Source organism: Bos taurus, chromosome 16, assembly GCF_002263795.3.
Source record: "Bos taurus isolate L1 Dominette 01449 registration number 42190680 breed Hereford chromosome 16, ARS-UCD2.0, whole genome shotgun sequence".
In the NCBI taxonomy this organism is placed as follows: domain Eukaryota; kingdom Metazoa; phylum Chordata; class Mammalia; order Artiodactyla; family Bovidae; genus Bos; species Bos taurus.
This window is the reverse complement of record NC_037343.1, coordinates 20384292-20410154: the sequence shown is the minus strand read 5'-3', so window position 1 is coordinate 20410154 and position 25863 is coordinate 20384292. Positions and strand designations below refer to the sequence as shown.

The 25863-nt window shown below is 40.1% G+C and overlaps 1 protein-coding gene across 5 annotated transcripts in view; it reads left to right on the top strand.

Annotated features, from left to right (window-relative positions):
- Nucleotides 1-25863, top strand: part of ESRRG (estrogen related receptor gamma) — a 696017-nt gene that overhangs the window by 189423 nt on the left and 480731 nt on the right. For 3 of the 5 annotated variants that reach the window (XM_010813097.4, XM_059875662.1, XM_059875660.1), the window contains exon 2: nucleotides 21275-21366. The gene's annotated coding sequence lies outside the window, so the exon portion shown is untranslated. Of the gene's footprint in view, nucleotides 1-2385; nucleotides 3169-12757; nucleotides 12849-21274; nucleotides 21367-25863 lie in introns of those variants that run through there. The other 2 variants (XM_010813096.4, XM_059875661.1) reach the window with 2 other exon arrangements.

The window sequence follows — 25863 nt, the reverse complement described above, 5'->3', positions numbered from 1 at the left end:
TACATGTATATACACATACATACATATATATAACTGAATCATTTTGCTCTATACTGGAAGCTAATACAACATTGTAAATTAACTATACTTCAATTAAAAATATCACATCTTAATGCTAAATATTATGGAAAAAATAAAACTGGATAAGTGGGATAGAGAATGGGGAAGATGTGGTTGCCTTTGTAGTCAGAATATTCCAGAAGTTACTAAAAAATAAAGTGAGGAGATGGGTAGGCAGATGTGGGGAACAAGAAACTTCCCACAGAGAGAACAGCAAGGATGCTCAGAGATGGTGTTCGGTCATTTGAGGACACGGAATAATCAGTACTCATTTTGGAAATGTTACTTTTGAGATGCATGATAGACATCCAAATGAATTGTTTAGGAAGTAGGAAGATGGATCGATGAGGCTGAAGTTCAGAGGAAACATTTTGGCTAAAGTTATGCGTTTGTGGTTTGTCATCATATGTATGGTATTTAAAATTACAGAGGCTAGCTGTGACCACCTAGGGAGTGAATGTAGAATAAAAAGGAGGTCCAAGGTTTTAGCTTCTTTAACAATTCAGGGATGAGGAAATGAAGAATAATCAAAAGAGGAGACTTGAGGAAGTATTTAATTACGAGTGAGGAAGAGAGCAAAATTAAAGAAGTATCTCCAAAGCTGAGCAAAGATATACAAATCTAACAGAGCCTTTTCCACTTCTAGAGTTTTTAGAATGACTTTTATCCGTTGCTCATCTGGCATCACAGTGATACAGTGCTTTTCATAATTTGTCTTCATCATCTTGAATTTTTTATCACCTTTATGGTTAAAAGTATAATTTTAAGATTATTGCAGAATACTAGGCTTCCACCTGTCTTTTTTTCTTTTCTACTTTAAAGTTTGGTTTTGTTTATTCCTTGATTTAATGCTTTTGATAGATAGGTGATTGGCACATGAGTGACACAGGAATTGTTCACACCCACCTTTGGTAGCTTTTAAAATTATATGATTTCTCCTGAAAGATTTGGCCCTTTCTACTGCCTGTAACCGCATTGTCAAGCCTGTGACAGGTTAGCTTCTAGGTAACATAATGGCTTTATTTCCAGAGCAGCACCACTGGGCAGGCTTTTTTGAAGGCATTTTAAGAAATGCACATTTAAGGTCGAACCAACTCCGTGTGCTGTTGCCAATGCAAATAGTTCCAGTGAGGTGACAATCAGAGGAACAGCTAACTTCACACATACTCAGGTTGGGATCACTACTGAGATGTCACAACTACTCCTCTGCCTGTCAGCTGGCAAGTACCTTAATTGAGGAAACAGCTCATATTTTAACACGAACTATATACCCTCTTATAGATGATACATTATCTGCACATATTTAGAACCTGATTAGATAATCAGAACTTTGTTCAACTGGTGGAATGCTCAAGCCAAGATCATTGGCTCCTTTTATATATGGTCCCCTTGTTTCCACATGCCTTAATCAAGTAATTAGGAACTTTTTAGTGTTTTATATTGGAAATTGCACAATACATTCTGCCCTTGTTTACTAAGAACAGGCCAAGATTCATTGTGTTAAATTAAGCAGTGAGAAGGATGGATAACAATTGTATTTCCAGAGCAGTGGACAAAACAAACAGATTGGTTTTGATGGCCTCAATGCAGAGGTAAGAATTTTTTGTCGGGTATCTTCACAGAACTTTCCCAAACATGGCCATCTGCAATGTATGACTACTTCTTCCATGGAGAGGGACTGTATGGAGTTTTTTTTTTTTTTATGTTATTATACTGAGTTATTGCTTATGGCATTATTTATCTATGCTGTCTTACAATTTAAAAAAAATGAGTGATGGACTTGCATTAAAAGGTCCATTATCTCGTAATTTTAGAAAAATGTCCAGAGATGAGATAATATGATGCCCTCTTACGAGCTAAGGAACCAAGGTGACAATTAATTGATGTTTGGAGATAATTTCTTGTCCCTTGAACGATTAAAAAATAAGATTGAGCAGAGTCTATACATAGAGAGTCCAAAGTAATGGTAGTAAAATCTAGCATCTTGGTCGTTTTTTATTTTGTGGAGGCTTTATAATGTGTTTCTTCTTACTAGTTAATGAATATTTTCCCCTATTGCCTCTCAAATTGATAAATCATTAATTCTAGACCATATTATTGCTTTTAGTATTTATAGCTTTATCTATCAAAGGGTATGGCTTTATTCATTATTCTAAACATTTTTATATAAGACATGAAAGACTATTTGAGCCATGTTTTATATTATTTCAAAGTAACTCTGGCCATCTTTCTACTTTACGAGTGGAGTCTTTGCTGGACAGCTCCTAGATTTATGATGACATCATGTTCTCTCAGAGACATCATTATTATTGTGTCACTGAACCTGAAGTGGGGTGGTCAGAAGTCCATGTGGAGCAACTATGGGCCAGGAAGATCAGGCTTCAGATCAGAGGCAGGGCTGAGAGGAAGGATGGGAGGGGTCAGGGCAGAGGGCGAAGTGAAGAAGAAAGAGAGAAAAGCAGACCCTGAAGTATGGTCGGTGGCGTGAGCAGAAAACTCACCCTCAGCGTTTTCATACTATGCTTAGGGAAATGGAAAAAAAAAAAATTAATGAAGGAAGAAAAAAGTCAGCCAGCCTTTAAAACTTTACCCTATTTCATTATTAAGAATAGCTTTGGAAAACAGAGGGGCTCCATAAATGAGAGCAGGTGCGGTCGTGCAGAGGTAACTATTCAGCATATGTAAGTGCGGTTGGAAAATCATGGTCTTGCAGAGAATCCTCAAAATTGGTCCCTAATGGCCTTGGGTTTTTGTCATATGGTCTTGATTATAAGGCTAAAATTGCATTGCCACGCCTTTAGTGTGAACGAGATGGATGGATAATTATTACGTGCGCTGAATACCTTTCTGCAAGGAGAAGTCAGGACATCCCTGGTCACGGGAGCTACCATTTCGTCCAGCTGTCAGAAAAGCTCTAAGTGGGAAATTCATCACCATATTGATGTGGAAGAGGAATGAAAATGTGCCCCTCCGGTTGGGTGTGCACCCGCCCACTTACATTTACATACACAGATGGTACACAAACCAGAGGGGGCAATGTGTGTGATTGTGAGACCTGTTCAACGAAGCGGTAGCATTTGTGGAAACAAGGGATACAGAAACAGAATGGTGAGTTCTGCTGAAACATGATGACTCTTGGTGGTGGCCACCTGCTAGAAAGCTGGCACCAAAGCTGTGCCAGGAACGAACTGGGGGCTCAGTTTGAAATGATGCAGGAAGCTTAACATTATTGACATTACGAGCTGTCAAGTGAGCAAGAACTATTTATGGAAGAGTTTTAATGATTTTAAATACGCTGAAAGAAAAGCCTTCCCTTCACTCATCTGTATTTTTTAAACTAATCTGGCTATTTTTGCATGCTCTCAAGGTTCTCTCAGAAGCTAGATATAATGATAGTAACTAAAATCCAGCTGTTCTTGCCTCTGAGAATAAACTTCATGGCTGCCTAATAGTTGCTGCTGTTGCCGCTTCTGGGGAGGACGTCAGGGGAAGGTGTGATGGGATTTGCACTGTGAGCAAATCCAGTGCTTTGTCCTATCTGAGTGGGTGAGATTCAGGGCCGTACTCAGAGCCATGACCACAACCACACAGTATACTGGTCACGGGGGTATTTCTTATGGATCGGGCCTTGGGGGTCTGTGGCTTCCGCATTCCATGCAGCCGTTTGCAAAATAAGGGCAATGAGCTATGAGGACCGCTCTTTCTTCCATACTGAGCCCTGAACTTTGGGGCTAGCAGTGAGGGGAGAAGCGAAGTACAGTTTGCTGCAGAGTTCAGAGACAGTCTCCTTTGAGAGCAGACACAGGTCTGAGAGGACAAGGTTCTGATCCAAAATCAGCCTTGAGACGTTTTCTGAGTGTGGTTAACAGCTTGCCACTCCAAGCTGAAGAGCATGCACGGTGTGGAGGGGATGATGCAAGCTGGTTGATCAGGTAATCAGTTCAGCTGTTCTGCTGATGATATTTTGGTTGTTTTGGTGCCAGATGTGTTGGGTTGGCCAAGAAGATCATTTGGGTTTTTCCATAAGATCTCATGGAAAAACCTGAATGAACTTTTTGGCCAATACAATATATTGTAAGGTAAGGAATAGCAAAAACCTTAAGAATGGAGTTTTCTTTGTAAATGAACCAAAAAGAAAGGAAATAATAGCACAGAATCTATTCTATATACAACAACAATTAAAAACTTATATATATATACACACATATAATTCATTCATGTGAAAAAATATTTAATTGAAGGGATCAGGAAACCTGGAGCAACTATTTTAGCATATTTAATACAAGTTTTATTTTCAGTGTGTATATAGTGATACATAGCATCACTATCCCCTTCATTATACTGTACCACATGGTAATTAAATCTGGGATTCTAGGGCAATAAGACATGAGAATCGCACTATTTTCGTGCTGTTTGTAACTTCCATCTCTATTGAAATATGCTAAATTAGTAGCATTTTATGATTCCTGATTTAGTTCTTATTAAAAAGAAGCAGAAGCTAAAAACAGCTCAACCAAGCAGTTGAAGCAGTTATCACAAGCCGGTAAGATCAATAAGCTAAAAAAAGGATGAAAAGTTTTTGAGTGACAGCTTAAAAATGGAAAATTTAAATATATATCGCTGCCTTCTGCTCCATTGTGTAATGCATAAAGCCCATTTTGGCAGTACATTTTTAAGCAGTCAAGAAAGTGATTTATTAGTGTCACTGGATTTGTGTTTATGTTCCGTGCTGTAAACTATGCTTATAGCAATATATCTATATTAAGGCATTAGTACTTTGAGTGCTACCTAAGCTTAATGTTACTAATATTGTTCAAAGGATAGTTTATTGGGCTATAAATAGTATCCTCAGTATTGACACTTGCTGCATCATCTAAGTGCCTGGATAACTATGTCTGATGCTAAATGACCATGTTGCTGCTGACAGTATATAAAACATGAATAGTGACCACCAGTGATATTTCATAGCTACTGCTGGTGTTTCTGCTCCCCTTCAATCTGCAGAAGAGTAGTTCTATGTGTGCAGAAGCCTAGTTAGATTTTCCCAGGATGTTTTGAGGGATATAATGAAAGGAAAATCACATCTTTTTTTAATGTGAAAGGGCATTTTATTTTACTAATTTAATTTACTTTATTTACATTTTATCCATCATTTCTGAAGACAAGACAGTAAACCAAACAGTAAATCAAATCCTGAACTATAGAGTTTGCCAATTTCTGTGGTGTGAAATATCCTACCTAGATACTTTCATGTTATAATCACAGTAGCACCTATCATATAGTATTTCTGCTACCAGATATGATAGACATAATCTTTTTGAAAAACATAGATAAGACAAATATATAGTAGTGTGATTAGGAAGTGATGCATTTTGAAAAATCCCATCTTGGTTTTAAACATTCTTGTTTCAAGTGCCCATTCATTTTATGTCACAAATAAGAATAAATAATGATTGTGCTAAAAAGGGAAGGATTTTTAGCAAATCAGAAGTTGAATTTGGGTTTAACTTTCTATACCCAAGCCACATCTTTACTATGATACAGAATTGGCTGCTATATACATTTATTCATTTAACAAGTTTTGGTTAAAAGTTGACTACTGTTTTAGTCTGTTTGGGCTGCTATCAGAAAGTACCCTAAATTAGGTGGCTTTTAAATAACAGAAATTCAGTTCTCACGGTTTTGAAGGCTGGGAAGTCCACAGTCCTGGCTGCAGTAGATCTGGTGTCCAGTGAGGTCCTCATCCCAAATGGTGTCGTTTGCAGCAACTTCACATGGAAGAAGGGACAAGGGAGCGCTCAGGCCTCTTTTGTGGAGGTATTAATCCCACCACAGGGGATGTGTGTCACTCTCATAATCTAATCACCCCAAAGGCCACATGCCGATCACGTTGGGCATTAGGATTCAACATACAATTTTCAGGGGGACATAAACATTCAGTCCGTAGCAACTACTCTATGGCGCACACTGTTACCGTAGAAAGTATATGTGCTAAGTTTGATTTCTTTTGTTAAATGTCAAGACAAATAATTCTCTGAAGGTCCAGTGGTTAGGACTCCACACTGTCACTGCTGAGAGCCTGGGTTCAATCCCTGGTCGGGGAACTAAGATCTCACAGGCCACTTGGCACAGTCAAAAAAAAATCAAGACAATTTTTCAATTTTTCAAATTTCAAAATTTCAAATTGAATTTGACTATACACACTCTCCTTATTAAAGGTTGTCAATAATGAGAACACTCTTTTATTTCCCCCTAATTTCACAGTTTATTGACAGGTTTTTGTTTGGGCTCCAGAGTCGGGATACATACATGGAAGAATCTGGAACATATTTGTTTGATTCATGCTGTCCTGTTATAGGGACAGATGATCCTATTTCTGAGATCACTTAGACATCCCTGATTCAATGTGTGTCTTTTTTGTTAGTTTTATAAGCAAATGATTATCAAGTGTTGAGAGAAAAATCATACTTCATATTCTCTTCTAAAATATCAGTTGGTTCTTTTTTGTTTGTTTGGGGAAAATGCTCTTTCTTAAGAGTTGTCTTCAGAAGGCAAAACAGTCACATGTCATAAATATGCTCATTTATCTAGGTATTCCTGACTTTACTTTGCCAAGGCTAATGACATGTATTAAAGTAAGCTTTGCATTCATTAAGATTGGAAGAGAATAATCAATGCTAGTAATTTATTCCTTCATTCATTCAACATCCTTTTCTGGAACACTCAGTTCAGTTCAGTCGCTCAGTTGTGTCCGACTCTTTGCGACCCCATGAATCGCAGCACGCCAGGCCTTCCTGTCCATCACCAACTCCCGGAGTTCACTCAGACTCACGTCCATCGAGTCAGTGATACCACCAGCTATGTGCAAAATATTGTGTGGCTCTTTGGAGAATGAATAATAAATGATGTGCATTCCTTATCCTAAAGTGAAAGTGAAAGTATTAGTCACTCAGTCGTGTTCAACTCTGTGACTCCATGGACTATATAGCCTACCAGGCTCCTCTGTCCATGGAATTCCCTAGGCAAGAATACTGGAGTAAGTTGCCATTCCCTTCTCAAGCCTTATCCTAAAGATGCAGTTAAATGATGTCCCATTTTGCTGAGTTAATCCAAAGAAGTTATGGAAAAGATCTATCCCCCAAACTAATAAACAAGAGGAATCAAATGCCTGAAATGATAATGATCAAATCCATTTTTGTTGGGATATAATTTCTTGCTAGTTGATTGTACAAAAGGATAGAAGTTCACTGAAATGCTAAGATATCCCTGTACCCTTTTGCTCTAATATCTTATTTCTTGGAACTGAAAATTTCTTGGAACTTAATATCTTGCCCCTTTTGCTCTAATATCTTATTTCTTGGAACTGATTGGGTGGTCACAGGAAGGATACCAGTTTGGGGAACCCATGAAGGACAGATAGCTCATGTTGTAAGATATTAATTCTAGGTGGGCTAACTGTGCTGAACATCATTAATCTTATTAAGAATGAAAATAAGGAAGTATTGACTGCCTTCTTTCTGTTGAGAGAAGGTGAGCCCCAGAGTAGACAGTGAACTATAAGGGGATTTTCTCATCCAGAAAACAAGAAGTAAATGTTCATCTTTTCAAAGCCAATAAAGTTTGTTCCTTGATGAAACTTTTCATTCTCTTCTAAGGAAACTTTAATGTTATTGGACTTATTTTGCGGTAAAGAAACCTGCATCCTTTGCACGTTTGCCAATATTGGCTGTGTGGTTCGTACAGAGGAAACAGAGAATGGGGCAGCCACCAAGAAAGTTGTCTTTCTCTCCTTTCATCCACATCAGGAAGGAGAAAGCTGGAGGAGGATGAGACTGGTCAAACAGCTCAGTTCTCGAAGCCAGTTAAAACAGGAAACATCTTAAATTCTAGAGCTTGAGGGTAGTTAAAATGTTAGGAAGGCAGGGTGCTCTGTTCTTCTCTGGTGTCCACTGCCAGCAGCCAGCAGCGCTGAGCCCAGGGTAGATGCCTTCTTCCTCTAGAGCCTGTCCGAGGTCCATGAAGAACTCAGAGCGTGGCGTGCAAATGTTATTATTTCTTAGGCCCTAAACCCTGCCTTGTACAGGTGCTCAGGACCATAGTGGAGTGAAGTCTAATAGTCCAGGGATCTGTGAAATCCAGTCTCTTCTCATTCCTCATTGCCTTCTTGGTTAGTTGAAATATCCAGCTTTGGACTAAGAAGCAGCTAAAAACCTTATACAAAGAACTTGTAAACAAACACCCACTTGAACCATCTGGTCTTGTAACACATACAAGTGATTAAGCTTCAGAGCTATGATTGTTAAATTTTTAAAAACACAACAATTCCAAACACTCCCAAATAGACTCTTTATGCAGGCTTGCAAGGAGGAAAATGTGTGATGCTTTATATAGTAAATAATATGGAGAGATTGAAACAATTTTTTTTGGTTTCTCTATTTTTCTCTCCCTCCCTCCCTTCTTTTTTTTTCTTACCTTGAGTGTTATAGAAAGAGAAAACCTTAAATAAACAAATATAAACTAAAAATACATTTAGAGTTCCACTAAGCCTACATGGTTGATAACTTAGAATGGTTCCTTATCTTTACCTTAATTACTATTTTTGCCCCCTATAGGGACAGAAACATGCGTGCTTGAGTACATGTATGTGTACTCTTCGTTCCTTCTAGAATACATTAAGCAATCCAGACTATTTGCAAATAATGAATTCATACTTTTTGTTCACAATGAGTGAAGAAAGTCAGGTCAGGGGGAAATTAAATATGTTAAGAGCCCTCATATTAATTGTATAATATCAATACCTTTATAGTTAATTTCCTTGACAAGACATAGGGCATATGGATTGAACTCCTCATATATATCTGATGTGGATATGATTATAAATTGGAACACTTTATTTAGATGACATCACTAAAGGGAGAAAGAATGAGCTACACACGGTACCACAAGCATATGGAAATAACACAGATTTCTGGCTAATGACTATTGACATGAACAACACATAGAACTCAAAACTCTTAAGTGAAACAAAAATTCTGCGTGAGAAGTCAGTATTATATATTAGGGCTCCTATTCCAGTCTTCCCAGTCTTGATCAGTCATCATCCCTGGATTTATCACATCAGCTGGGGGAGGAAAGACAGTGGTTGGAAGAAGAGGAGAACGAATACTCAGCTATAGTCATGGTGACTGGTGAATCAAACAAACTCTCAAACAGTAAACTGTTCAAACAAAAAAACTTTACTGTTTTCTCACATTTGAAGTTCACAATGGGTATTCCCGAATGGGGTAAGTCTCTTTCCAGAACGGATTTGAAGGTTGATGTCTTCTTATCCCATTGCTCTCTTTCTTCGATGAGTGGCATCCAGGGTTGCCCAGAGCATCTACAGAAGCCCGTGAAAGGGGAAAACCGTGGAATGTATTTGTGGGGGTGGCTTACAACCCAAGTATGGAGAGGCTTCTGTCACTTTTGGTCTCTGTCCATGGAAGGAAACTCAATCACCTGACCACACCTACCTGCAAGAGTGGCTGGGAAAGATGGTCAAGCCTGGAGCCAAGGAATAAGAGGTGGTGAACTTCTGACTAGCGTCCCCCCCAAAAGAGGGAAAGAGAAGAAAAAGGATGGGTGTCGATGCAAAACACTCTATAGTACCTTTTATTTGCAAAGAAGAAAACAGTGAATTAAAGCCTTTTCCAGCGATGTGCTGGTAAACTGTCTGTGAGGGAAGGGGATGAAAAAACACCTGATTTTTAAAAAATTTTATATTGGAGTGTAATTGATTTACAATATTGTGTTAGTTTTAGGTGTACAGCAAAGTGACTCAGTTGTACATAAACCCATTTTTTTTCAGATTTTTTTTTTTCCTGTATAGGTTATTACAGAGTATTGAGTAGATTTCCCTGTGCTATACAGTAGGGCCTTCTTGATTATCTACTTTATATACTGTTATTTAGTCGCTAAGTTGTGTCTTACTCTGCGACCCCAGGGACTGCAGCCCACCAGGCTCCTCTGTCTGTGGGGTTTCCCAGGCGAGAATACTGGAGTGGATTGCCATTTCCTTCTCCAGAGGGTCTTCCCAACCTAAGGGATTGAATCTGCATCCTCTGTAGTGACAAGCAGAGTCTTTACCACTGAGCCACCTGGGAAGCCCATTTTATATACAGTAGTGTGTATATTGGAGAAGGCAATGGCACCCCACTCCAGTACTTCTGCCTGGAAAATCCCATGGATGGAGGAGCCTGGTAGGCTGCAGTCCATGGGGTCGCTGAAGAGTCGGACAGGACTGAGCGGCTTCACTTTCACTTTTCACTTTCATTCATTGGAGAAGGAAATGGCAACCCATTCCAGTGTTCTTGCCTGGAGAATCCTGGGGACGGCAGAGCCTGGTGGGCTGCCGTCTATGGGGTCGCACAGAGTTGGACACGACTGAAGCGACTTAGCAGCAGCAGCAGCAGCAGTGTGTATATGTTAATCCCAGACTCCTGATTTATCCCTCCTCTCACCTTTTCCCTTTGGTAACCATAGTGTAAAAATACCTGAGTTCTGACAGTGATTTCCTTGATGTAAATACTCCTGCCGCAGTGTGATTTCAAGTTACCAATGTGAAGTCAGTCAATGTGGATTTGAGAAGAGAGGCGCAGACTCTGCTGTAGCAAGCTGGAGCAAGACAGTCTAGCAAGGCATTTTACTAATGAATTCTGAGAAAACACATCAGAGGCAGCCCATTTGTGGGAAGGAAGTGAATGTGCATTTTCCCTTTTGCATTTGACACAAGAAAAAGTTTACTTCTGAATGGATTTATCATCAAAAAATATCTGTATGATATATTCCTATCAAGAACAGATGAGGGATGTACAATTTTTGAGTCAGAGAAGAATGGCACCAAGGGTACAAGAAGTCCAGGCTGAGTATCTGTACCCAATCCTGGGTCACTCCCAGGTAAAACCAAAAGCTTCTAGAACAGCTTTCCAAGGAGTGGACCAAGAAGTCAGATTCCACTTCTGGGATTTCAGATGACTGTTCCCGTAATTGTTTTCCAGAAAGAGGGAAAGACGTGATGACGCAGAAGAGATGCCAAGGATGGCTCTTTTGGTTTCTGTCTATCACGAGTTGGACAGGGGTGTCATTCCCTGTGAGAGAAGCAAAGAACCGGTACGACCTGGTTTGTGTTTTAAGAAAACAACTTTGAAAATGAAATAGATGCTCAGGTCTCAATTGTCTAGTTAATTAGGATTGTTATTAACAGACCAAAGGCTATATGTCCATCTGAAATTTCCATTTTTGCTTGTCTGCTTTTGCTGTCCGAAGAATCGGGCCATATAATGATGAGTTAGATTGTGTCTTGCCATTCAACCTGATCCATGCAGACGTGGTACCCTTGAATCAAAGGCCAATGGTCCAGGTAGAGGATCAAGATGTGTAATGTACTAGGCTTCAGCCCAGTGGTTTTTGCTAAGTGTGTATCTGTTTTCAAGTGTTAAATTCTTTCAGGTGTTAAAGGCACAGCACCTCTTGAACTGATGGTGTAATCTGAATCTTCAGTGTAAAGGCTCAAGGTTTCCTGTGGGTGATGCTTATTGCTTTAATTGGGAAGGCCTGTAAAAGACATTGGGCTTCCCTGGTGGCTCAGTGGTACAGAATCCGCCTGTCAATGCAGGGGACATGGGTTCAATCCCTAGCTAAGGAAGATCCCCTGGAGAAGGAAATGGCAACCCACTCCAGGATTCTTGCCTGGATAAATCTCAAGGACAGAGGAACATGGTGGGCTACCATCCATGGGGTCACAAAGAATCGGATACTACTTAATGACTGAACAAGAACAAAATTAACATAAAGACATCACTAAGAGTCCAGTATTTGTACTTTTTGTTTGTAACACAAGCTCAGGCAGATCCAAACCTAAAACCGGATTAAATCTGTGATTTATTGATTTTAGTTGGTTACTGGTTTATTTTAGGTCAGTTGCTATTTTTAAAAGACTAACACTGATAATGACAGACTTAGGTATTGAGGTTTTTCAAAATGTTAGTCCATTTGATTAGTAAATAATAAAACCCTTCTAAGGAACAGCTCTCCTCCCGTATTTTTTTAATGATGGTGAGAAGTGAGTTCCTCTGAAACTAACTTTCCCCATGCCAATCTACCCTATTGAATTTTCCTTTTAACTGTGGTCTGCCAGAAAACAGAACTAGGGCTTGGCACACCAGTTTTGATCAGACCAGCCATCAGAATCATAATGTCCTAAGTACAAAGCTCACTAATTGAATTTCATTAGCTAGACTGAAATATAGCAGCCAAGACAGAGAACACTGTCGGCTGTTTTTTATGAGGTCCGAAGTCTAAAGTCATTTTTAAAATGTGAGTGATGCAATTTCTTGTATCTTTCATTTAAAATGCTGCTTGGTAAACAGTGTTTCAGATTAGTGTATTTGTAATTTAAATGAAGACAATACATCAAGCTGAATCTGAAAAGAAAGGAGAAGTTTAGGAAATGATTCATGCCCCCTTTTGTGTGATCTACTGTAGAAAATAATAAATAAATAGGTAAGGAGAGGGAGAAAAAAGGTTTGTGAATTTTGGAGACAAAATTGAACTGTTTCTAAGAAGAGCGAGTCCCAATAGCTAAATCTTTGTTTTCTTCAAGCAGACTAATACATTCTGCCTAATTCATTTTTTATTTTCTCTCGGGGTCTGCTTGCAGATTTGCCTCAACAAAGGAAGCATCATGTTACATCTTTTAAATAATTGATGACTCTCAGTCCGAGCCAGCTTGAAGGAAATTCTGAAAATAGGTACTGATTGAGCAAATGCCTGCCTTCTCCCCCCCATCTCCCTCTTGAGCACACCCCACTCATCTTTTCCATAGCCTTTTGCTTCTTCACCTCCATCCTGACAGAAGAGGAGGGTGATATCATCTCGGCTTAGGGTTTACCTATCACTTGGTCCCCCTTGTTTATTTTATATCATGCCATCTATTTTATTAAAGACAGGGGGAGCTGTTAATTACAAGCCAAGTGATGTAATGAAAGTCTCTTAATTAATCATCAGAAATGTTACGGCATAATCACCACCAGAGACGGTTTGTTGGGAATGTAAGAAATTGGACTTGGAGCTTTCTGAATTCAGAGTGTGCTGCCTCCACGGGCCAGATTACCCCCGAAGCTGGGTCGGCTGTGGCCGTGCCCAATTCCAGCTCTTCCTGTGCGTTTAAATTCTGTGAGCTGATCTGTGTTTTTCCCCCCAGAGAGAGAAGGGCATCTCCATCTTTCTTCACTCATGGGATCATTAGTGATTGTCTGTGATTGGGAAAGGGCTTCCCAGGTGGTAAAGAATCCACCTGCAGTGCAGGCGACCCAAGAGATGCTGGTTTGATTCCTGGGTTGGGAAGATCTCCTGGAAGAGCAAATGGCAACCCACTCCAATATTCTTGCCTGGGAAATTCTGTGGACGGAGAAGCCCAGCGGGCTACAGTCCACGGGGTCTAAAATAGTCAGACATGACTGAGCAACAGCATGCGTGCATGACTCGGACGGGCCTTTACTGCTTTCACGTGGCTGTGGTTGGTAGACCCTTAGACTGGTCCACAGTGAACCTGGCTTCCTGCTCTGACTTTGAAGTTACTTTCCCTTCCAGGGCCTCATTGTCCTCACTGATGACATGAGGGCTTTGGAGTAGACCATCTCCAGGATCTCTGCCAGCAGTGGCATTCTTGCATCCTTCAGGGAAAGGAGTGATAAACCAAGTTTGCCCTCTATTTGAATTTGACTGTCCTGAGTACTCCAGGTTTGAGTGAATGAACTGTGTGCTCACTCATGTTTAACCTTCCTCTTTCCTTCCATTATTTTTCTTTTCTCTTAGTTTTTCACGTTTGCTCTCTCCTGCTGCTTGTTCTTGTTCCTTTCCCTTTCTGATTTTCCATGTTTCCATGGTTAAAGTGCAAGAAAAATGGTTAGAAATGTGCTAGAATCGAGGATCTTGGCCACTTATTTTTTAAATGCCATGTCTTTCTTATAGAAGAGCTATCTCCTTCAGAAATGACATCAGAAGATAGCCAATATTATTGGATTTAGGAGATAGAGTGCCTGATAAACTATGGAGGGAGGTTTGTGACATTGTACAGGAGACAGGGATCAAGACCATCTCCATGGAAAAGAAATGCAAAAAAGAAAAATGGGTGTCTGGGGAGGCCTTACTAATAGCTGTGAAAAGAAGAAAGGTGAAAAGCAAAGGAGAAAAGGAAAGATATAAGCATCTGAATGCAGAGTTCCAAAGAATAGCAAGGAGAGATAAGAAAGCCTTCCTCAGCGATCAATGCAAAGAAATAGAGGAAAACAACAGAATGGGAAAGACTAGAGATCTCTTCAAGAAAATTAGAGATACCAAGGAAACATTTCATGCAAAGATGGGCACAATAAAGGACAGAAATGGTATGGACCTAACAGAAGCAGAAGATATTAAGAAGAGGTGGCAAGAATACACAGAAGAACTGTACAAAAAAGATCTTCATGACCCAGATAATCACGATGGTGTGATCACTGACCTAGAGCCAGACATCCTGGAATGTGAAGTCAAGTGGGCCTTAGAAAGCATCACTACAAACAAAGCTAATGGGGGTGATGGAATTCCAGTTGAGCTATTTCAAATCCTGGAAGATGATGCTGTGAAAGTGCTACACTCAATATGCCAGCAAATTTGTAAAACTCAGCAGTGGCCACAGAACTGGAAAAGGTCAGTTTTCATTCCAATCCCAAAGAAAGGCAATGCCAAAGAATGCTCAAACTACCGCACAATTGCACTCATCTCACATGCTAGGAAAGTAATGCTCAAAATTCTCCAAGCCAGGCTTCAGCAATACATGAACCGTGAACTTCCTGATGTTCAAGCTGGTTTTAGAAAAGGCAGAGGAACCAGAGATCAAATTGCCAACATCCGCTGGATCATGGAAAAAGCAAGAGAGTTCCAGAAAAGCATCTATTTCTGCTTTATTGACTATGCCAAAGCCTTTGACTGTGTGGATCACAAAAAACTGTGGAAAATTCTGAAAGAGATGGGAATACCAGACCACTTGACCTGCCTCTTGAGAAACCTATATGCAGTCAGGAAGCAACAGTTAGAACTGGACATGGAACAACAAACTGGTTCCAAATAGGAAAATGTGTACGTCAAGGCTGTATATTATCACCCTGCTTATTTAACCTCTATGCAGAGTACATCATGAGAAACGCTGGGCTGGAAGAAGCACAAGCTGGAATCAAGATTGCCGGGAGAAATATCAATAATTTCAGATATGTGGATGACACCACCCTTATGGCAGAAAGTGAAGAGGAACTAAAAAGCCTCTTGATGAAAGTGAAAGAGGAGAGTGAAAAAGTTGGCTTAAAGCTCAACATTCAGAAAACGAAGATCATGGCATCTGGTCCCATCACTTCATGCAAACAGATGGGGAAACAGTGGAAACAGTGTCAGACTTTATTTTTTTGGGCTCCAAAATCACTGCAGATGGTGATTGCAGCCATGAAATTAAAAGACGCTTACTCCTTGGAAGGAAAGTTATGACCAACCTAGATAGCATATTCAAAAGCAGAGACATTACTTTGCCAACAAAGGTCCGTCTAGTCAAGGCTATGGTTTTTCCCGTGGTCATGTTTGGATGTGAGAGTTGGACTGTGAAGAAGGCTGAGCACCGAAGAATTGATGCTTTTGAACTGTGGTGTTGGAGAAGACTTCTGAGAGTCCCTTGGACTGCAAGGAGATGCAACCAGTCCATTCTGAAGGAGATCAGTCCTGGGTGTTCTTTGGAAGGACTGATGCTAAAGCTAAAACTCCAATACTTTGGCCACCTCATGCGAAGAGTTGACTCATTGGAAAAGACTCTGACGCTGGGAGGGATTGGGGGCAGGAGGAGAAGGGGATGACAGAGGATAAGATGGCTGGATGGCATCACTGACTCGATGGATGTGAGTCTGAGTGAACTCTGGGAGTTGGTGATGGACAGGGAGGCCTGGCGTGCTGTGATTCATGGGGTTGCAAAGAGTAGGACATGACTGAGCAACTGAACTGAACTGAACTACACAGTGGCAACTACTGGGAGATCTAAATCTGGTAGTCTTAAATTGGAGTTCAGCTTTACTGGAGAAAAGCCTTATGTTGTATCCATCAGTGAAAAAGCTATATCTACATTGGTGGGCTATTATCCATTCTCAAAACTATACCAGTCTCTGGCCTACTCTTCCTTTCAAGGGTCATTTAAAAATACTATGTTGACTATATTGTTCCCTGTTTCTCTTTTAATTATAGCAAACTTGATGGGGAGGTCGGGGTGCTGAAGTCATCTTTGTCCCCAAAGATGTGCATCCTATGCCTTCCCAGGATACTCTTTTCTCTTTTTTTTTAATGTTTATTTATTTGACTGCACCGGGTCTTAGTTGTGGCGAGTGGTATCTAGTTCCCTGACCAAGAATCAAACCCAGTTCCCTACTTTGGGAGCATTGAGTCTCAGCTACTGGACCCCGAGGGAAGTCCTACAGATAATCTTTTTTGATTGCCTTTTTTGAAATCTTGAAACAAATCTTCAAATAATCACATGTATTTATAATGATGTGAACAACATATGGCTGGGAGTCTAGAAAGCTTTTGAATTTATTCTGTTTATCATCTACTACTGACAGTGTACTAAAGTCATAGTCAGTTGAGTCAAAGGAACTATTATTGTTCTCCCTTTTAAAAAACTTCTGCCATTAACTTACATTTTGAAAGTGTATGATGTCCAGGCTTTGGTATCTGTTAGCATGTTACAGGTGTTATTGTTCAGTCGCTCAGTTGTGGCCAACTCTTGTGACCCCATGGACTGCAGCATGCCAGACTTCCCTGTAATTCACTGTATCCCAAAGTTTGTTCAAACTCATGTCTATTGAGTTGGTAGTACCATCCAACCATCTCATCCTCTGTCGTCCTCGTCTCCTCCTGCCTTCAATCTTTCCCAGCATCAGGGCTTTTCCAGTTAGTCAAGTCTTCCCATCAGGTGGCCAAAGTACTGGAGCATCAGCTTCAGCATCAGTCCTTCCAAGGAATATTCAAGGTTGATTTCCTTTAGGATTGACTGGTTTGATCTCCTTGGGACTCTGAGGAGTCTTCTGCAGCACCAAATTTCAAAAGCATCAATTCTTCGGCGCTCAGCCTTCTTTATGGTGCAATCCTCACATCCGTACGTGACTACTGGAAAACCCATAGTTTGACTATGCAGACCTTTGTCAGCAAACTGGTATCTCTGCTTTTTTATAGGCTGTCTTAAGTTTGTCATAGCCTTTTTACAGGTGAGTCCTAGTAAGACATATTCCTTAGGTTTTGGAACTGAAAATATGCTTTTCCTCAAGGACAGCCATCATTGGGTTCCACTGTAGTGCCACCATAATTTATGAACATTATGTGCTTAATAGCTTCTCTTTGTATTCGAATATCTATTAGAAGGCAGAGAGGTAATTCTCTATCTTCCTAAGGAGGTTACTACGCAGAGGCTGCTGGTGGTGGGGATTGAGGTGGTGCAAGTTCTCTTGCCTTGGGGTCAGTGACTGTGAGTGATGGGAAACTGGTAACTTGATTCTCTGGCTGTGCTTTAAAAATAAACTCTGGGTTAGGGGGGAAGAAATTCAGATGCTTTCTCCTCCAACCCCACTTTGTGCAGTCATGATGGTGTGGCACCATCACATTATAATCTTTGTGAAAGAATGTCCAGTAAAGTTGTGCAAAGCAGAAATCTATGTGCGTGTATCTGGTAGTTTTTCATCCTGGAATGAATTTATTTTTTGTGACTTCATATGTCCAGTCTCAATAATGAATTGAGGATAGGTAATTCCCAGTTTATAAAATAGCAGTGTCCCACTGTACATCGTAAAACTGGTTGGTTGTAATTCAGACTATCTGCAGATGAGGAAAAAGATGAGATAAATGGTAGTGAGTTTCTAGATTACCCACAAAAATCTCAATCAAACTGTGACACAACTTCTTCAGGTCTACAACAGTTTTGTTTTCTATTCTTTAGTACATTATCTGCAATACTGAAGAAGAAATCTTCCACCTGGGTTGGTTGTCACTATTTAGAATGAAATTAATCTGGGGATATGTATATTACATTTTGTAGTAAGAGGAGACCGTAGAGGTAATGTGAATAAATTCCGCATACCCTTCCAATGCCCATCCATTTTCCCTCATTACCAATCCCTGAATGGGACAGAGTGGGGCATGAAAGATTTATGGCAAAAGTATGCAAAAACTGGGGGAGGGGGAAAAGTGATCAAAGAGCTAGGTTCTAATTCCTCCTTCACCCCTACCTTTCAAGAACCCCTAAATAACAAGACCCCAATTGGCCATGGACAGTTAGCTCCCATTGGGTTCGGAAGACTCCAAATTCTTCTATTAGGAATCCTAGAAGCACTTAGGCATCCATCTTTCCTCTTCTTGCAACAACTCCTAAGGTCTTGTGCATGTCTGAAAGGGAGTGTAGTGACTAAGGCAGTAACTCTTCCTCCCCAAGACTCCGAGACCAGCGTCCCACTGCCCACTGATCTGGGCTACCCCTGCAAGTAGGGGTGGTCACAGTAAGAAGATCCTGAGTTGAAAGCCTCTGCTCAGAGATAAGTGCTACATGTGAGGTCAAAAGGAGAAGCTGTTCCCAAGACTGTAACTACAGTGTAAATGTTAGTTTGAATTTTCATTGATTTCAGAGATAGGCTTTGACCAGTTATGTATTTTAAATGCGAACTTGAAATCACAACCACATTGGTCATGACCATTGGCATGATTACCTGGACAGTAACATTATCTGATGAACTCAGCCCCGGAAGGATTTTTTGTCCCTTCAAATCCTTCTTTCGTACTCTGGAATCCTAGGCTTTCTTTATAATAATAATAGTAATAAACAACCTAAATTAGATTCCTAAGGACATCTTACCCTGTAGTATCACTTGAGTGGACTGTCTCTTAGTGCTTCATTAAAGTGAAGTCGCTCAGTCGTGTCCGACTCTTTGCGACCCATGGACTGTAGCCTACCAGGCTCCTCCGTCCATGGGATTTTCCAGGTAAGAGTACTGGAGTGGGTTGCCATTTCCTTCTCCAGGGGAAATTATATTTGTACAAATTGCAGATTTTTAACAGGCTTCCTATGTTCACAGTCCTAGAATATAAATAGGGTTAGATTCTCACATGCAACTCGTTTAGCCTTTCTCATTAGTAAGTATATCAAATATACCCTCCTATTTGTATTTGCAGAGCATCTTTTATTTTCTTTATTTGGAGGGGGGTTCTTTTTTGTTGAAATGTAGCTAATTCCTAATGTCATGTTACTTTTAAGCATACAGAAAAGTGATTCAGTTATATATACATACAAAACTGAATTTTTTCAGATTCTTTTCCATTATTAGAAAATGTTGAGTACAGTTCCCTGTTCTGTACAGTAGGACCTTGCTGTTTACCTACTTTATGCATAGTAGTGTTTCTCTGTTAATCCCAAACTCCTAGGTTAACAAAACCCCCTGCCCCCCACTATCCCCTTTGGTAACCATAGCATTTGTTTTCTATGTCTGTGTGTCTATTTCTGGTTTGGAACTAAGTTCATTTGTATCATATATTTCAGATTCCACGTATAGGTGATATCATATGATATTTGTCTTTCTCTGTCGGTTAGTATCTCCCTTTCTTGAGTCTACACCCTGTCAAATTCCATTCTATGCCAGAAGCCTCCTTGGTCTCCTGGCTTCATTGATCATCAGCCCTCCCTCACGCAAAAACTTTTAAAATGATCCCTTTGTTTCTCGAGTGCTCTAATAGTTCCTCTTCAGCGTGAAAGCAAATGATCAAAGTTTGGTTCCAATTGCTTCTTGTAGTCTTGGGGTATTAAGGCAAAGTTGAAATTGAAACCTCAATCTTGTTTAATTGTCAAGCATTTTACTTTTAACTTCATTCTTTAAAGAAAAGGCAAAATGCTGTGGGTTTGAAGGGTGTCCTGAGTGAATACGATTTAGAGCCCCTCTGAGAATCTTCTAATCACGGCACAGGCATCTCTTTGAAGTGTTCACTCCCCGAAGTCTACAGTTACCACATTCATGCCTCAAGGGGTGTGATGGGAATGGCCTGGTGCCATAGAATTAATGAGTTTTCCCACATCTTTTACTGAACAAACTGCATGAGAACCTGCACCAAACAAATTGTTAGGACCCTTCAGTTATCTGTTGGTCACAACCTTTTTTTCCTCTCCCTTCTCCCTCCCCTGGGCCCCAAGTCCAGCACAGAATCCCCCTGGATATCCCTGTGAACAATGTATTGCTCCAAACAGTTTTCTTTTATATGAGGGTATAGATATGAGATCTGTTAAGTTAGATCATATGGAATTGCCATTTTTGTAGGTCAAGATCAGTAAAACATTGGCAGTTTTACAAGATTAGTTTCAATCTAATCATTTCTTCTGATAAACACTCTATGAAAAAACAAGATTTTGAAAAAGAGTGCACTTGGTAAATGCACGGTGGGCTTATTTAAAACCGAGGCTTCGGGATCCCTGGTGGGCCTGTGGTTGGGACTCCACGCTTCCAAAGCACGGAGTGTGGGTTTGACCCCTGGTTGGGATTCTAAGATCCCACGTGCCAGTGCCACCAAATTTAAAACAAACAGAAACAAAAAAAATACCCGAATCTTCGAGTTTTTCCATCAGGAAACTTGTCCTTCTCAACCTGCTTCCTTTTGTCTCATTTTGAGAATGGGAGAAATAAGAACCACCCCCCACCCACACCATTTAGAGAAACTTGTTTATTTTGAGACTAATGTGAAATAAGTAGAAAGTCCCTTGAGCCCTGTGATAGAAGAATTTTTTTTTTTCTGAAAGTTATAAATGGGTGTTATAATGGAAAACGCTTTCAAACCTTAACCAGAGCATGCAGTATAAATAAGAGGGAAGCAGAAGATTAATAAATCTGATAAAGCTGAGAAGGAAGAAAACTTAAAACAAGCCATGAGGACTGTCCCTTAGCGCTAGTGTTAATACAGCCCTGAGTGTATATAGGAAAATCAAAGACTTGCAGAAGGCAGCTAAGTCATAGCTATTAATGTGTGCTTAACTCTCTTGCCTGGGAGATTTTATTAAATGCAGCAGCCAAGAAAATTGACCTCACTTTTTTTTTTTTTTTTCCTTTTTTGGGTTGGATCCTTGCTCCTGCCACGTAATGAATAGAGCTGACAATTTACTGGTTCATCAATGAAACAATATTACATTATGAAGATGTAAGGAAAAAATTCTACGCTAACATTGTTGCAGTTTGAAAGGTAAGCTGTTCCCTAAAAAATTAGGAGTCGTGAATGATCCTTTAAAGCCACAGAACATAATGCCATGTGTTACACACTGAAGAGTTAAGTGGCCTCTTCACATCTTTGTCCCTGTGGTCCTGGCAAGGATTTCATTAGTATGTGAAGAGTCACCCATGTTTCCCTCATTCTGTCTTTTAAAATGCAAGAACATTGTTTTCAAGCTTTTCACAGGGTTTTATTTTATGGGATATTCCGACAAATGGGACTTTAAGGAGTATGTGTTGCGATGATATCATGGTTCTTTTTGAAAAGTTTTGCTCTGTTTCTACTGATTCCCTGTATTAGCCATTAAGCTACAGCTGTCACGGTTAGATTATTTCTTACTTTTTTCTGTTTTGGCAGTGCGCGAGAACTTCAAGTATTACTGTTCTCTTGGTCTTGTCCTGTACTTAAGATAGGAAGCCTTCTCAATTCTGCCTTCTGTGAACTCAGTAAAAGTACTTGCATGCTGTCAGGTACCAGTTGGACGCCTAGATCTTTCCAAATATATCTAGATGTTAAGTCTTCTTCACTCTGTTTTTGAAGGAAAAGCATGTAATGCCTACTTTTCTATACTTTCATCAGTTACTCAATTGGTCCTGGATCCATGAACCCTGCGGAGAAGGCATGGCACCCACTCCAGTACTTTTACCTGGAAAATCCCATGGACGGAGGAGCCTGGTAGGCTGCAGTCCATGGGGTCGCAAAGAGTCAGACACGACTGAGCGACTTCACTTTCACTTTTCACTTTCATGCATTGGAGAAGGAAATGGCAACCCACTCCAGTGTTCTTGCCTGGAGAATCCCAGGGACTGTGGAGCTTGGTGGGCTGCCGTCTATGGGGTCGCACAGAGTCAGACACGACTGAAGCGACTTAGCAGTAGCAGCCATGAACCCTGTGGTAATAACTCATGAGGATCATAGTATGGAGGGGTTCTTAAATTGGAAAGGGTCTGTGTTTCCATCAGACGCTCAAACAGTTCACAACTCAGGTAAGGAGGCAAACCATTGCTGTGCATGGTTCTTCAAGGTGGGATCAGTGAGTCATCCGGTACCCATCCTCCACCTCCCACCCCACCCACTCCCCCCAACCTCCCCGGGCAGAGCAAGGACGCTGGGAACCATGCTTTCCATCCTGCCTGGTATTGAACCCTCTAGAGTCATTGGATTATCTGAACAGTGTTCAACAGATTCCTGCTTCTATGTGGAAAATGGACTTCAGAACTGAATTACCTTTTTCATCACACCCAAGCTGCTTCATTTGCAACATGATTTAGGCAATGGGAGAATACACTTCCATGTGTGAAGTGGGTTGAAATGAATCTGATATTCTCTGTGTTCCTTCAGCTCCAACAATCATGAATTGGAGTTCTGGCCCCAGATCATTCAGTTACATGATTCTGGGATTTATCTGTTGTTTTGGGTAACAACAATTTAGTTTTAATTATTGGTGATACTTCAATCTGTGTTTCTTCAAAACTGTAGGTATGCCCTGCTTTAAGAAAACTGAATATGGACTCAAATGCATGCTGACGGTGTCTTTTTATGAAGGGGCGAGTATCTGCACTCTCAAAATAGCTTGGTTTTATACAATAATTTATCACGAGATTCCTTTAAATAACTCTCTTAGAGCATTTAAAATATGATTTGATTTGAAAAAAATCAATGTCCACTCACTCAACTTTTCAAGAATGCACCTGCTTTGTAATGCGAGGCAGGAGAAGGGGAAAAATCAAGCAACAGGGAATGAGGGTCTTAAGTGAGCTGAGGAGGAATTAATTTTAATTTAGAGAAGAATTTGCTTTTCTAGAGTTTCCCAGGGAAAACATCTTCACCTTTATCACCTCCAAAGTACATAAGGGGGAAAAAAAGCAGGTCAATTTGAGTTTGGAAAAGATAAATCTATTTCTTCGCTGGGTCGCATTCTGCATTATGCATGTGCGTAAAAGTGAGGTTTGCTTTGATCCTGACTATTAAAAGTTTATTTTTAAACTCAGACTGGGCAGGAATCCAGAGATGCTCTTACCCCCTGCAGTACATCCTGGTTTCAGGTCCCCAGCCTGGCGGAATGCAGCTAAGCAGCAGGAAATAGTTGAAATGTGTGGAGACTTGATGGGTGCTAAGGGGTTTTTTTTTCCCCCTTCTTCCCCTCCATTTTTGAAATTCAAATTGAATGCAATTTTCAGCTCATTTGAGCCAGAATATACTGTGGCTGAGCTTCAGTGGCTCTTAAATTCAAACTCACAGGAGAAAACAGATATCATCTGTCACAGAGGGTGGGAGAGAGGACACTCCTGCATTTTATTCATGGAAGAAGCAGCTCTGGTAACTAATTCAAACCCTTCTGACTAATCGACTCATCATTCACCAGCAAACTTATCAACTAATCAATGAAACCTTGAAGACACCCATCTTATGAGGTCTGGGAGCAGTTTCCCCCTCCCTGTGAAGAAGATAATTGTCTAAGTCTATTTTTGTATCGTTGGTATTTTAATACCTTTTTTTTTTTTTTTTGCAAACTGAGACAGACCATCATGGCAATCTTTTTTGCTGCCCTTCCTGACTATTTTTATTGTTTCCATCTTTAATGCCTTTGTCAATGCTCTTTATTTATGACAGAATTAGCAGAAAGCTTACTGCTGGCAAAGTGGGGTCCAAATTTTGAGGGTGTTTTTTTTTTCTTTACTAAACAGACTGTCTTGGGGCAAATATAAGTGCCAATGAAAGAGAAAGATTTACTTATTTACAGGGTGACTGTTTCAGGATGGCTTGAGACTGCCTTTCCTGAAGTTTCCCTGGGTGTCTGCCCAAGGAATCCATGTAGACTTGGACGCAGGATAATCTGAGATCTCTCCTTCAGAAAAGGATGTGATAGGGCAATTCTCATTCTCAAAGGTAGCTTTTCTGCTTTACTGCTGGTGCTCATCTTGGACTGTTTTAGTGTTAGCCAAAATTTCCATGTGAACGTGAAGGCCATGGCTTTCTCTTGCTTTTGTTATTGTTGTTGTTGAAGTTCATGAGAGACAAGTTATTTAGGATGTTATTTCAAAATAAGTAGGAATAAAACAGTTTGATCTTTCAATACTATCATTTCTAATGGAGTTAGTTGGTAGCCATCACACCTAGTGTTTAAAAACACTCTTGCAGTAAGTGTATGATCATGCCACGTATGTTTATGCACATGTCTGTGTGCAGGCATGTATGTATGTGTGTGTGTGCATTTACAGGTCTCCAAGGTTTCCAAGAATGTGACAGCAGGAATTTCCAGTCATTTCTACATTAATAAAGGCATCCGCCACTTTACCTTGTTAGTAGTAATGGGCTTATGCTTTAGGTTTCTGTTGGAAGAGTTTCACTGCCTTTATAAGAAAGAATATCCTGAGTTGTAACCTGTTTTCTCACTATTATATCCAAATATAACTACCAGGACTGTACTGTTATTTCTTTCTGTAAAGAAACCAAAACCCTACCTTGACAGATAGCTGACTTTTAAATTCATCAATAGGATTTATTTTTTCTTCTGGAATATATCTGATCTCTTCAATCTACAAGTAATTACTGAGTGCTTACTATGTGCCAGGCGTTTGTAGGGCTAAGATTTGCAAATATAAAATAGTGGTTCTCTAACCGAAGTGAGATAGGCATTGGAACTGAAATTTCAGCATCCTTTGGCTTGGAGAAGGAGAGGCTTGTAAAGGTACTGAGGTTCTCAAATGATTCTCAAAGATGCAGACCCCTCCTTTTCTGTAGTTGATAATCACTAGTATAAAACAAATATGATCTAATTTGGAGGTGGGAGAAAGGATAATATGCAAAACAGTAGAAAAAGGTAATAAAATATGTATGCCGGGATGCTAAATGTAATTAATATCCCTTAAAAATGCTTAATGGCATTGGGCAAAGGAGGACCAATGGGATGCTGTCATTGTGTACTCTAGGATGGGTAGCCCAGGGGTCAGGGAGGAGGCAAGGAGAACCAGTTCAGGAAGACAAAGCTGGAGTCAATAGGAGGATGCTTGGGGTAGGGGAGTGGGGTGTTTCATGGTGTTCTGGAGCCTTCTCAACCCAAGAGAGCCAAGCATTAAATTTCTAGGAATTTTATAAGCCAGCTTTTGTGAAATATTATGAAGAATTAAATAAACTTCAAGTAAGTCGGTGATCTTAAAAACAAAAGTAATAAATAGAACTTATTGCTTCCTAATAATTTTCCCCCATAGATCACTATTTTCAATGCTCTTGAGGTCTGCCTGTTGTATTTGAACTATGGAAATACTATATAATGGTGCAATTTCTTCCTAACTACATACTCCATGATGCTGTGTTGGTAGCTTAAAATCAGCCAGGATGGGAATATTTGTATTGGTGAATGATTAAAATTGGGGCTTTTTTACTCATTTGAGAACCAGTTCTTGAAATTCCCTGGGCAGACACTGGATTTGGGGATGGAGCTAAAGAATTGGGAAGTGCTGAATGAAA